Raw genomic sequence first — 13584 nt, 5'->3', positions numbered from 1 at the left:
TTTATTAAACAACATTTGTTTGCTTTGCGACATTGTAAATCGAAAACGAAAATGTTATCGGAACTTTTAATTAGAAAAACATTACGTTTCCGCGACGTGAGAATCAACTTTCACTCCGTCACTCGTTTGTGAAAACTTCCTTCACGAAAGTTGTAGAGCTCGTTGATACGAGTTCGTGGACACGTCACGCGTTCTAATCGGACATTGTACGTGAAAGTTATTAACGACGGAAATTAGTTTCCGATTTTGGAAGGGGGTATAAATAGAGAATTTTAGGGATTAGGGTTTCCAATTTCGAAAACCCTTCATCCGCCTCCCTTTATCTCTCTCTCTCTCTCTCTCTCTCTCTCTCTCTCTCTCTCTCTCTCTCTCTCTTCTCTCTCTCCCTCTCCCCCGAGCTCCCCCCTCTGCAAACTTCCCCGACGATCTCCTCCCCAGCGCCGCCGTGACTCTCACCGCCTAGCCTAGAGGCGTCGCACGGCTCTCCGCAGTCAACCCCAAGCTCGACACGCCTCCGTTCGCCGCCGTGAAGGTTGCGCCACAACCGAGCCTCCTGCAATTTTCGCTTCCACTCGAACTCCTCTTCCGGTGACGCAGACTCTCGGCGCTCATTCCCCTCCGCCGCTCCTCATCTCCAGTGCCACCAACGGAGCAACCAGAGCTCAAATCGCATCGCCCAAAATCGTAACTGCTCGATCTCGACTCCGCCGGCATCTCGAGTTCTCCGGCCGTTCTAGGGAACCATCTAGGTAAGGATGCATTTAATTCGATGTTGTGATGTTTATGGATGAATTTTGGGATTGATTTGATGAAGATTGGTGGAGGATCGGAGGAGGAGGAGAAATAGTGAATATCGCCGCCTTAGGCAGGGCGTGTGGGGGCGTGAAGGGGGCAAGAGGCGGCGTGAGGCCGTGGGAAGGGTGGAGGAGGGAAAACGACTGGTTTGGGGGGCGGTGGTGGCGTCCTACGCGCCGGTTTTAGAATCGGCGCGTGTGTCCCACGCGCTGCCATAGTGAGTGGTGCGGTCGCCGGAGGTGGCGCGTGAACAGTGATTTCAAAACAGTAATTTTGTAAATTTATTTTTACAAACGGTGAATGTAAAAAAGTGATTTACGTACAGTAAATGTGAATTTAATTTATGTACGGTAAATATAAATGTAAATTACGTACAATAATTGTAAAAGTAATTTTTGAAGGGTAAATAGGTAATTATTATTTACTGAGTCGGTATATACAATTGAATAGTACATGGATGTATAGAAATATGTAAATAGTATTACTCATACATGAATACGTAATTAATATGTATTTGTACAGTAATACGTGAACAATAATTTCTGTTTTTTTTACGAAATTACTTAACAGTAAATATTATTATTGTTTCGGCATTTAAGGTTTTACGTAGCGATTCTAAATTCACTTCTTATCTTTTCTAGGTGATCAATACATCAAGTAAATGATTCACTTCGGAATCGTGGAAATTACGCTCAGGATTATAAGGTGAGTAAAATCTCACAGTGACGAATCTACCCTAACGGAGATTCATGATTAAGCTTAATTAAAAAGAATGAACTATGATATGTATAAGATATATATGTGTATAATTGGTAAAATAGGTACATATATATGGTTTACTATATTATATACTGTCATAATTTCCGCTTGTGAATGAGTTCATTTTAGCGTTGATATTTATTTATTTGAGTATATCAATTTGATTTGTACAATATCATTTGATGATTATTGTACTTGGTTTTAACATTGAGTTTTGTTAAAACGTTTTCTGTCTTCGGACGTGTTTTTCTGTAATAACCCTAAATTTTTCATTACATTATTTGATTTAATTTGAATTCTATAAAGTTATGAATTTCAGTTTAAATGATTATAATTGTTTGCAACTTTACGGAACGGAAACGGAAACGTTATCGAAACGTTTAATAAGAAAAACGTTACGTTTCCGAACGAAATTATCGACTTTTATTCCGTCGCTCGGTTGCGAAAACTTTCTTCATGAAAGTAGTAGAGCTCGTCGTTACGAGTTAATGGATATGTCACGCGTTCTAATCGGACGACGTACGGAAAAGTTATTAACGTCGGAAGTTAGTTTCCGATTTGGAAACTAGTATAAATAGAGTGTTTTGTGATTAGGGTTTTCCATATTTGGAAACTCTCTTTCTCTCTCATTCTCACCCGCCTCCCTCAGCTCTCTCTCTCCCCGAAACTCTTCCTTCTTCCTCCGAAAAAATTCTCTCTTCGATCCGCTGCCTTTGGGCCGCCGTGACGTGCACCGCCTGGCTCGGCGTCGTCGCAGGGACATCCGCAGCCACCCTCCAGATCGCCAGCCCGTGCCCCGCCGTCTTGAAGCCGCTCGAACGTCTCCAGGTTGCTGCTTTTCTCACCGCCGCATCTAAGCTCGCCTCCGGTGGTCTTCGAGCTCTAATCGAGGTGAGGATAGCCTAGGTTTGTTGTTGTGATGTTGTTGTTGAATTTTTGTGTGGAGTTGTGATGTTTTGGTGGAGATCGGAGATTGGAGATGATGGAGGGGTACCGCCGCCTTAGGCGGCGCGTGTGAGGGCGTAGGAGGGTCTAGGGGCGGCGTGAGGTCATGGGGAGGAAGAGGAGGAAGAAAATGAGAGAAATGGGGTGGCGGTGGCGTGATACGCGCCGTTGGTGGCGTCGGCGCGTGTGCCCCACGCGCGGCCTGCCGGCGGGTGGCGCGTGTACCCCACGCGCCGCCACGTGCGGCGGCGTGAACAGTGATTCCGAGAAGGGTATTTTGGTAATTTATTTCGTACGGTAAATGTAAATGGAAATTTTATTTACGTACGGTAAATGTAAATTAAATTTTACGTACAGTAAATGTAAATATAAATTACTTTCAGTAATTGTAAAAGTAATTTGTAAAAGATAATTTAGTAAATTTTATTTACTCAGTTTGTATTTACATTTTGAATAGTATGTATACGTACAGAAATACGTAAACAGTATATATACGTACAGAAATACGTAAACAGTATGTATATGTACAGAAATACGTATTATTTGTGCATTTGTACCGTAATCGTGAATAGTAACTGTGAACAGTAACCGTGAATAGTAACTTCGTAAAACCAAAAATTGGTGAACAGTAACAGCTTATTACTGTTTCGGCATTTAAAGGTTTACGAAATGTTTCTAAATTCTTTTCTTATCTTTTCAAGGTGATCGATAAATTAAGGAAAGGAATTATCGTCGGAAATTGTGGAATTACGCTCGAGCCGATAAGGTGAGTAAAATCTCACATATTTATGAATCCACCCTTGCGGTGATTTTAAGGTTTTTGCAAGAGTTTTAAATATTGAAATACGACAAGTATACAATATAGTGGATTATATATATATTGTATAAATGGTAATAAGTGCATATATATATAATTTGCTATAATATATACTGTTATGAATTCATTTGAAATAGGTCATTTCGATGACAAGCATGTGAGTTTAATATTGAGATTGTTAAACGTTTTGTCTTCGGACGTGATTATAAATTATGACATGTATAAGATATAATGAATTATATATATATATCGTACAAATGGTAAATAAATACGTATATATATATATAGTTTGCTATATAATATACTGTTATGATTTATTGTGATCTTGATTTGTACAATATGATGTGAGATTATTGTACGTGATTTTTAACATTGAGATTGTTAAAATGTGATTGTCTTCGGACCTGATGTTTGGTACAATATGATGTGAGATTATTGTACGTGTTTGGCAAGTCGAAACCTAGCCTTTGGCCGGGCGAAAGTTACGATACAGTTAGAGCTCTAGTCTGTCTGCCTTAGTACTGCATGTGAGGTAACGGGTGGTTATCTGCTCATGGGTACTCAGATTGTTTTGGATGTTGGGTAGCGGGTGGCTATCCAATATCGGCGGTGTATTACGAGAGGGGTAACAGATGTGTACCAGCGTTCTTGGTACCCGTATTATAAATGCATTTGGGTAACCAGAAGGGTTACTTAATTTTCTCATGAGCGTTTCATTTCATATTTCTTTGGGACAACCAGATGGGCTGTCCATTGACTCATGAGGGCATTTATATTTGTTGATTTGTGATTTTCCGTATATTTTGATATGCGAATTATATTTTGATTTTACTCATACGAGCTGTAAAGCTTACCGGGTTTGTGTTTACAATCCCGGTGCACCAATCCGATGGTGTAGGGGATAACTCTGCAGGTGTTGATTAGTGGAGATTGAGCGACGACTCCAGAGGCTCGAAGTCGTTCGTATTCTACTTGTGGTGAGGTTTTTGCGTGGATTTGTGTGTGAGAATTGGGGTGGTTTTATTTGCGAGATTTGTGAGTGATTGTGAGGATTATTACATTTCCATTTTATGTATGGATTATAAATTTGGGTTGTAATAATTGGTTTGTCTGAGTTTTATTGAGAACTCAGAATTGATCCGCTGTGACATTTTAATGATTTCGATTTCATTGAGATTATTTTGTGTTTAACGACTTTAGAATTTTGAGTTTTTAAGCTCGAAATTTTGGGGTCGTTACATTTTCTGTCTTCGGACCAGTCTTCAGACGTTTTGGCATATCAGAACCTAGCCTTGGCCGGGCGAAGTTACGATACAGTTAAAGCTCTAGTCTGTCAGCTGGTGTACTGCAGTCTGCATGAGAGGTAATAGATGGGTTATCGGCTTATGAGTACCCATATTTTAGATATTTAGTAGCAAGTGGTTGCCCAATGTCGGCGGCGTACTATCATGAGGGGTAACAGAGGTGTACCAACGCTCATGAGTACTCGTATTATAAATGCATTTGGGTAAATAGAGGGGTTACCTAATTTCTCATGAGCACATATATTTTCATAATTATTAGACAACCAGATTGGCCGTCTAATGACTCATGAGTGCATTTATGATTGATGCTTTGTGGATTTTCGTATATATTTTTATGCGAGTTATATTGTTGTTTTACTCATACGAGCTGCAAAGCTTACCGGGTTTGTGTTTGCAATCCCGGTGCACATATTCGATGGTGTAGGGGATAAGTTTGCAGGTGTGGATTAGCGGAATCGACGAACATCTCCGAAGACCTTGAAGTTGTTTTCAGTTATCTTGTGGTGAGTATTTGAGTGGATTTTTACATTTCCATTTGATATCATGTTGAATTATAAACTTGGTTTGTAATAATCAATTTTTGACTGAGTTGTACTATGAACTCAGTAATGATCCGTTGTGACATTAAAATGATTTCGATTTATTGTGATTGTTTTGGAGTTTTTCATGACTTCGAAATTTGAGTTTCATACTCGAAATTTTGGGGTCGTGACAGTTTGTATTAGAGCCTAGTTGTGTATTTGGTGATTATCAATATCATCCAGGAGCGATGACCCACTGCAGCGAGCCCCCATCACATGCTCTTCGGTATTGATATGTCATCAGGTACGCAAGAGTGTTAGGAGCCACACCTTAAGGTTTGGTCCTCTAGTAAGTATTGTGACAATACTTCGATGATTAACCTTTTTCTGAAATTTCATGTTAATATATGTTGGATATATTTTGTTCAGATTCAAGACTTCACATGTATTGACTAAGTGTTTAAATATTTCAAGGTGATGAATTTGGAGAAGGGCCGTGCACAGGGCCGAGGACGGGTGAGAGATCGAGGCCGAGGTAGGGCTGGAAGCTGAGTCCGCAATGTGGAGAACCTTTATGAGGAGGCGGTACCACATGAAGAACAGGTTGACCCCGCTGTTGTCATTAGAGACGATGGTCGTGTGTTAAAGCTGATCAAGGACATCAGTGGTCTGTCAACGCCGTCATTTCATGGAGGTCTGGATCATATGGTAGCGGACCACTGGATTGAGAGCATGGAAACCTACTTTGAGATGATAGAGTGCTCTGAGATAGAGAATAGGATGATAGCCACATTCTTTCTAAAAGATGATGCACTAGATTGGTGGAAGAGCACGAAACGGACAGTAGATGTGTCTACCTTGACCTAGGATGGTTTCACGGCACTCTTCCGAGAGAAGTACTTTCCAGCTGTAGTGCAGGAGAATTTAGAACTTGGATTCCTTGAGTTAGCACAGAGGGATATGACTATCAGAGAGTATGAGACCCATTTTGCACAATTGTATCGGTATGTCAGACCAATGGGTGTCACCTCCTTAGCCCAGAAGTTCCTACGGGGGCTTAAGCAAGAATACAAGACCATCATATTTGTGCTTTGTCTGTCTACCAAAGAGTTGATGTATGAGAGTGCCATGAATTTGGAACAGGCAAATAAGACTCGCGGAGGTGATGTGGAAAATAGAGATACTAGAGGAAAAGGCAAGGCAATCAGTTCAGGCAGCGGGCCCTCAGGGCGGAAGGGTGGATCTTAGAAGAGGCCAAGACCCTATTATCAGATTTCGGCTAAGGCAGCATCTCCATCTATTAAGACAAGACCTGTTAGACCACTGGCATCAGTGAGGTGCTTCGTTTGTAACGAAATTAGGCACTATGCCACAACATGTCTGAAACCAAAGATAACATACTGTTATAAGTGTGGGTAAGTGGGACATATGGCTAGAAACTGTATCCGACCCCCTTAGGGTAGACAGAAACATCAGCATAGACAGTTACCAGCGGGCCAAGCTAGGGTGTTTGCAGTGGGTCAGCGAGACACAGGAGTGGAATGTACCTTATCTATTTTTGACTACCTTGCTAGAGTATTGTTTGACACATGAGCATCACATTCATTTATTGCTAGTTCGGTAGTGGAGATGTTAGGATTGATTTCTACACCTCTTGGCAACTCTTTATGTGTCACTTCACCTCTTGGAGTGTCCCTTGAATTGGAGACAATCTGTAAGGTTTGTCCTATTGTGATTGGAAGTAGAGAATTCTCTGCTTCGTTGATAGTGATTTCGGACCACGCCTATGATGTGATCCTAGGAATTGATTGGTTGAGGCCGCAGCATGCAGTGATTGATTATTTTGACATGGTGGTGTACTTTCATAGACCTGGGGAACCAGTGTTTCGTTATCGTTGCCTCAAGTCATGTAATGCCATGAGAATAGGAGTTTTGGCACACGTGGAATCTGTAGATCAAAATGTAACTATTACTGACATTGTGGTAGTATCTGAGTATGGTGAGGTGTTCCAAGAGATACCAGGGTTAGATCCTCGTAGAGTTGTAGATTTCTACATAGATGTGGTACCAGGTACGGCACCAGTGTCAAAGGCGCCTTATAGAATGGGACAAAACGAACTTAAAGAGTTGAAGGTACAGATCGATGAACTATTAGACCAAGGGTTCATTAAACCTAGCGTTTCACCTTGGGGAGCACCGGTTCTGTTCGTGAAAAAGAAAGATGGTTCTATGCGGTTATCTGTGGACTACAGGGAACTGAACAAGGTGACCATCAAGAATAGGTATCATTTGCCTAGGATTGATGATTTGTTCGATCATCTTAAAGGAGCTTCGGACGTGTTGGCATGTCGAAACCTAGCCTTGGCCGGGCGAAAGTTACGATACAGTTAGACCTCTAGTCTGTCTGCCGGTGTACTGGCATGAGAGGTAACAGATGGGTTACCGGCTTATGAGTACCCATATTTTTGGATATTAGATAGCAAGTGATTGCCCAATGTCTGGCGGCGTATTATATGAGGGGTAACAGATGAGTACCAGCGCTCATGAGTACACGTATTATAAATGTATTTGGTAAACATATGGGTTGCCCGATTTCTCATGAGCACTTATATTTTCAGATATTATTGGACAACCAGATGGGCTGTCCAATGACTCATGAGTACATTTATAATTAAATGTTTTCAGTATTTTTCTTTTGGATATTGGGTAGCAAGAGGTTGCCCAATGTCTGATGGCGTACTTCATGAGGGGTAACAAAGGTGTACCAGCACTCATGAATACCCGTATTATAAATGTATTTGGGTAAACAGAGGGGTTGCCCTATTTCTCATGAACACTTATATTTTCAGATATTATTGGACAACCAGATGGGCCGTCCAATGACTCACAAGTACATTTATAATTATATGTTTTCAGTATGTTTATTTTGTATTTATATACGAGTTGTATTGTTTTTTTTACTCATACGAACTGCAAAACTTACCGGGTTTGTGTTTACAATCCCAGTACACCTATTCAATGGTGTAGGAGATAATTCTGCAGGTGTGGATTAGCATGATTAACAGACTACTCTGAAGACGTCAAAGATTTCTTTCTACTGTTAGTGGTGAGGATTGAGTGAATTTTACTTTTCCATTGGTTGTGTATTATTCGAGTTGACTGAGTCATGATGTGGACTCAGTTTCGATACACTGTTATGATAAGATGATTTCAGTATATTTGAGATTGTTTTTGAGTTTTCATGGCTTCGAATTCGAATTTTTATCATTCGAAATTCGGGGTCGTGACAGTTGGTATCAGAGCGTAGGTTGCGTATTTGGCGATTTATCAATATCATCCAGGAGCGATGACCCGACTTCAGCGGATTCCCATCACATGCTCTTCGGTATTGATATGTCACTGGGTACGCAAGAGTGTTAGGAGCCACACCTGAAGGTTTGGTCCTCTAAATAGAAGTGTTGTGATGATACTTCAATCATTCATGTTCCCTCTAAATATCTTGATTAATAGCGGGACACATGAGTGGAAGGTACCTTACCTATTTTTGACTACCTTACTAGAGTATTGTTTGATACGGGAGCATCAAACTCTTTTATTGCTAGTTCGGTAGTATAGGTGTTAGGGTTGATTCCTACATCTCTTGGAAGTACTTTATGTGTTACTTCAGGTTTTGGAGTGTCTCTTGAGCTTGAGACAATCTGCAAGGCTTGTCCTATGGTGATTGGGAGTAGAGAATTCCATGCTTCCTTGATAGTGATTCCAGACCACACCTATGACGTGATCTTAAGAATTGATTGGTTGAGGTCACATCATGCTTTGATCGATTGCTTGGACATGGTAGTGTTTTTCCATAGTCCCGAGGAGCCAGTTTTTTGTTATCATTGTCTCAAGTCGGATAATGCCATGAGAGCATGAGTCTTGGCACATGTGGAGTCTGTGGATCAGGAAGTAGCTATTATAGACATTGTTGTGGTATCCGAGTACAGTGAGGTGTTTCAGGAGTTACCGAGTTTACCTTCTCGGAGAGTTGTCGATTTCTTTATTGACGGTGTACCTGGTATAGCACCTGTGTCGAAGGCGCCTTATGGGATGGGACAGAACGAGCTTAAAGAATTGAAAGTGCATGTAGATTGCCTATTAGACCAAGTGTTCATTAGACCTAATGTCTCACCTTGGGTGCGCTGGTGTTATTCATGACAAAGAAAATGGTTCCATGCGGTTGTGTGTGGACTATAGGGAATTGAATAAGGTAACCATCAAGACTATGTATCATTTGCTTACAATTGATGACTTGTTCGATTAGCTTAGAGGGACTACAATATTCTCTAAGATTGACCTGAGATTTAGTTACCATCAACTCATGGTGAAGAAGTTACTGGAATGCTAACTGGTTTGTGTAGATAGATTTCCATCGGGTAGAGACCTATCCAAAAGGTTGATGGAGAGCGTTGATCCTGCATTGAGGGATTTTGAGTGTTCCAATGTTGTGGATTGGATTTTAGTTATGCAACTAATCTAAGTTGAAACCTAATAGGTTGAAGTATTATTTTCAAGGTAAGGGATGTGAAGACCATAGGTTTGAGGTGGTTTAACGAAATTTTTAATGACAAGCATCTCTAACATTATTGGTAATAGAGTGGTAGGGTCTGTGATACATCCTTAAGGTGGTGATGCAATTATTGAATTGAGATTCACATTATGTCGTCGTTGCGTTTCAACTTGTTTTAAATGGGCCATAGACAATTGATGTTACTCATTGTTCTTGGTTGAGCAAGAAATCTAAGGTGTTGGAGAAATTTCATTTATGGCGTCATGATTTAATTATTTGCTAGATGAGCATTTAATTGAGAACGTTGATCTTTCATGAATTAATCATTTTTCTGGTGTTGAGAATTGGAACGTAGCTATGCCACTGATCCAAATGAGACGCAATGGTGGTGAAGTAATTCTATTGAAGGTAAGGAATGAGATGACCTTAGCTTAGTGGTGTTTTAACGAAATTTTTGTGATAAGCCTTAAGTTAGAATCCGGAACATAATTGAAGTTCAAGAGTAAAAGACTTATGAATATGTTACATTTTCTAGTGGTCTATGTGGACCCTTTATAAGCGCATTGGGAGAAGTGTTGGATTCTTCTTTTAATGTGAGAATGTGAACCAGTATAAGATGCATTTATTGTTCAAATGTGCCACCTTTGGCAGCGTCAATAGTGAGGTTCAGATCGGAAATATTGCTACCTTGCTAGTTGTTATAAGTGCCGGTGTTTCCAGGTTACCGGTCACCGGTCCGGAAACCGGAATCAGAAGAGATTTTGGTGGAAATTATCCCGTTCAGGAGGAGGTGTTAACAGTTACCATTTTTGTTTTCTTGAAATTCACATATTAGTGAACCAGTAAAGATACTGATATTCAAATATCAGTTGTGTACAACTGAGAGGAGAAGATCATTAATTAGTTTGCAAGTCGACTCCGGCGGCCAAAGAATAATAATGTTGACAGTTCAGTCTTTGACTTTACAAGTAATTGGATAAGATTATATCTGCATACGTTTACAGAAAGGAAATATTTGTCAAAGATATTTGCAATTTGTAAATCTAGCTCTTTCCCTCATTTCGGGCAAAGTTATGATTCAAACTTGATTAAGCTGAAAATATCAATTTATGATGACTGAAATTGCAACAGAAAGTCAATCTTTACCTTATTACTTATAGCCTATAGGCTGGTCATATCAACAAGCTCTTCATTATCCTATTTAGTGAGAACTTGGAAGTACATCACTCATATACAATCAAAGCAACCCATGTATAAGTACTGAAGTGCAGGTTGTGTATTTTAGTCAGTGTTTTAAAAAACGCGCCTGAGGCGCGCCTTGAGGCGCAAAAGGCCTAAAGCGAAGCTTAAAAGGCTTTAGCTTTGGATGCCTAGGCGTCGAGGCATGAAAGGCGTAGTGAGGCGCGTTTTAGAGCGTGAAATGCGTCGCCTCAAAAAAAAATTGGAGAATAAAAAAAAATTTCAATTTACAAAAAAAAAAAGGTAAACATGTTGTATGCACGGGTTCTTTTAGGTTTCTAGAGGCAGAGAACATTTTTCTCTCTATGTGCCTCCTCTTTTCTCTAGTTCTCCTCCCAAATCTCAGACTCTCCAAATTTGCTGAAATATCTCTCCTTTGTTGGGCTCTCCACATCATTCAATCTATTGGTCTCCATCTACAACGTCTCCCCACCTGCAAGAGCATCTCATTAATCCTCTCCCTTCAAATTCTTGATTGGAAATTGAGATTTTAAGGTAAAAAACTTAAAATTTCTTGTTGGGTATATGGGTTAATGAATATAATTGATAGATTTTGTATTCCCAACTCATATGTTCATAAATAGGAGCATCTCATCAATCCTCTCCCTTCAATTTCTTGATTGAAAATTGAGATTTTAAGGTAATAAACTTAAAATTTCTTGTTGGGTATATGGGTTAATGAATATAATTGATAGATTTTGTATTCCCAACTCATGTGTTCATAAATTATAGAGTTTAGAAATATGATGTAATTTAGTTGAACCCTAAATTTAAATTTATAATTGTAATTAAGCTTATGAGTTATGATCATTATTTAATAGTCGAATTTGGATTAGGAAAATATTGATATGAAATCTAATATTATGAATCTATATGAATTTAGGAATTATGATGAAATTTATGATCAATTTTTTTCATAATTGAATTCTAGATTTTCTGTTAAATATGGGTATAATGCAGGCACAATGAGTACTAATCCTATTGAGGCACAAAGTACTAGTGGGACACAGAAGAAAGACCAAGCTTGGCAATGGACTAAACCAATTCCCGGGCATTATATTTACTTTCTTTGTGGATTTTGTGACCATAAGTGTACTGGTGGCATTTTCAGATTCAAGCAGCATTTAGTTGGCACCCATAAAGGAACCAAACCTTGTCCTAAGGTTCCACCAAATGTGAAAGATTGGTGTACTAAAGCCCTTAAGAAAAATGATGAACAAAAACGAGCAAAACTTCGGGTGCAACGAGAGATAGCGGGATTGGAAAGTTTAGAAGAAGATGAGGAAGAATGTCAAATTATGGGTGGAAGTGAAAGTGGTATTATTTCAACTCCTTGTGGTGGTAGTTCTACGAGTCAACCAAAGACTAAACGACCGATGGACAACTTTGTAACTTTTAAAGCTCGGCAAGCTACATTGAATTCTTCATTCAAGAAACAAGAGAGGCATGATGTGTGTAGGGCGATCGGACGCTTGTTTTATACAAGTGGGTAGGGGTGGTATTCGGTTTAAACGATTCGGTTTTGGGGTCAAACCGTAAACCAAACTGAAATTGAACTTCGGTTCGGTTCGGTTCACGGTTTTCCAATAGGGCAAACTGAAAAACGAGGTTCGGTTTGGATCGGTTCGGTTTTTTTCGGTTTTTTTTTTTTGAAATTTTTTTTTTTTAAATTCTAGTTTCAAAATATTGTCAATCGACACCAATAGATGTGATCGACATATATATTTAGGGACCATGTAAAAATTTCATCCATTTTGAACATAGTTTGACCGTCCATACTAACGATTAACCAAAAAAGAGGCGTTTTCACATAATAAAACCTCATTGACCGGGGCTTTGCCAAATGAGTTTCCTTGTTTCGACCACGCACGATCGATAACAAAAATTATGTGATTTCAAATGTGTAAATAACTTTTCTCATTCGCATCTTAGTAATGGGTCCTCCCTTAGGGTATATTAGTGTTGTTTTTGGTTTACCGGAAATTCCGACGGTCAAACGAGGTCCGAATTGGATGAAAATTTAAAATGGTCACTAAATATATATACTGATCACATCGGATGGTGTCGATCAATTCTGATAAGTTTTCTTCATATAGTCGCTTCATAATGTGATAGTTTTATTATAACCCTAATATAAAGGTTATGATACATTAGTGGACACTTCGGCGATTGACAACTCCAGTTTGAAATATGGTCGATCGACACCAGTAGATGTGATCCGTATATATATTTAGGGAACCCGTAAAAATTTCGTCTGTTTTGAACATGGTTTGACCGTCCGTACCAACGGTCAACCAAAAAACATGTGTTTTCACATAATAAAACCCCCATTGACCGGGGCTTTGCCAAATTAGTTTCCTTGTTTCGATCACGCACGATCGATGACAAAAATTATGTGATTTCAAATATGTAAACAACTTTTCTCATTCGCATCTTGGTAATGGGTCCTCCCTTAGGGTATATTAGTGTTGTTTTTTGTTTACCGGAAATTCTGACGGTCAAACGAGGTCCGAATTGGATGAAATTTTAAAATGATCACTAAATATATATACTGATCACATCGGATGGTGTCGATCAATTCTGAGAAGTTTCCTTCATATAGTCGCTTCATAATGTGATAGTTTTATTATAACCCTAATATAAATGTTATGATAC

Source organism: Argentina anserina, chromosome 4 (genome assembly GCF_933775445.1).
Source record: "Argentina anserina chromosome 4, drPotAnse1.1, whole genome shotgun sequence".
NCBI classification, from domain to species: Eukaryota; Viridiplantae; Streptophyta; class Magnoliopsida; order Rosales; family Rosaceae; genus Argentina; species Argentina anserina.
Note: the sequence above shows the minus strand (reverse complement) of the source record.